The sequence below is a fragment of the Mandrillus leucophaeus genome, unplaced genomic scaffold, assembly GCF_000951045.1.
Source record: "Mandrillus leucophaeus isolate KB7577 unplaced genomic scaffold, Mleu.le_1.0 Scaffold331, whole genome shotgun sequence".
Classification (NCBI taxonomy): domain Eukaryota; kingdom Metazoa; phylum Chordata; class Mammalia; order Primates; family Cercopithecidae; genus Mandrillus; species Mandrillus leucophaeus.
Window position 1 is genome coordinate 154,966 of NW_012103488.1, and position 1,584 is coordinate 156,549.

The window sequence follows — 1,584 nt, forward strand, 5'->3', positions numbered from 1 at the left end:
GCCTGGGCAGCAAGAGTGTAACTCCGTCTTAAAGGAAAAAAAAAGAAAACAAAAGTGAGACTCAGTAAACAGTAGTTCCAAAACATGAAACAGCCAACAGGAATACCCAACTGGATGGTAAACGAAGGTTGCAGATGGAATCGGTTCTACAGTCCAAACTAGAAGAATGTTCCAGGGAGTAGAGATGATGGGATATATTTGGAGGGGGAAGTTTATTACTGAATCACGAGATCTGTTTTAATATAATGAGAGGTTTATACTTCCAGAGAAATTAGATATAAATTACTGATAGGTTAAAAAAAAGTAAGTATTAACTTCAAGGAGAAAAAAAAAAGCTGCACAAGAATGAAAAAACCATAGCATATTCCATGGCTTATCTAAAGCTTTAATAATACTTACAGAGCCATAATAAAACTATTGAGTCAATCAAAAATTATGTAACTACACTAAAAAGATGTAAGGGATCATTATTTCATGTTGAAGTGGTGAGAGATGGTAGGAATGCAGGCTTTTCAAGAAGGTATTTCTAAGAACTTTTAAGCATTTGCTCTTAAATATGAGGAACAGTAAATGATCCCAAGGCATCTAAAGAAGACACATCAAAACAAAACACCAAACTAAGGGAAGAATCAAATGAAACAGACTATGCAGGGTACGGGTGGTAAGGAAAGATAACTTGACACCAGGAATTCAAATCAAATCTGTGCAACATAGCAGAAGTCTCTTTAGAAAAAAAAAAAAAAAAAAAAAGACCCATATCAAGGACACACATTATTAATTTAGAATACAAAAGACAAACATTAGAAGCTCACATTAACAAAAGGCAGATTCCCCCAACATTCAACAGACTGGAAATCAAAGTGGCATTAGGGGGCATTCGGGGGCCAGGTGCAGGAGCTCACACGTGTAATCCCAGCCTTAGGAGGCCAAGCGGCGGGGAATTTCATGAGCCCAGGAGTTCAGGACCAGCCTGGGCAAAATGGCGAGACCCTGTCTCCACAGAAAAATTAAAAACTTAGCAGGGAATTTGGTGCATGGCTGTGGTCCAAACTAAACTGGTGGCTGAGGCTGGAGGATCACTTGAGCCTGAGAGGTCAAGGCTGCAGTGAGCTGTATTTAGGCCTGGGTGACAGAATGAGACCCTGTCTCCAAAAACAAAAAAAAAAAGAGTATCATTAATTTTCTCTCCCACAACACTGGAAGTTCTGAGACAACACGGTAACTTTCAAAATTCTGAGAAGACAATAATTCCTAATCTAAAATCTCAAACCAAAACTACTATCCATTAAATGTAGGAATTCAACAAAAATACCTCCAGATTTTCTCTGAGTTCTCAAAATATTCATTTCTCTTGAATCCTTTTCTCAGGAAAACACAAGACAATACAATCCATCAAAATGAGGGAGTAAACCAAGGAGGAAAAAAAGTGAGATCCAGCCAGGAACGGTGGTTCACACCTGTAATACCAGCACTTTGGGAGGCCGAGGATGGTGGATCACCTGAGGTCAGGAGTTCGAGACCAGCCTGGCCAACATGGTGAAACTGTCTCTACTAAAAATACAAAAATTAGCTGGGCATGGTGGC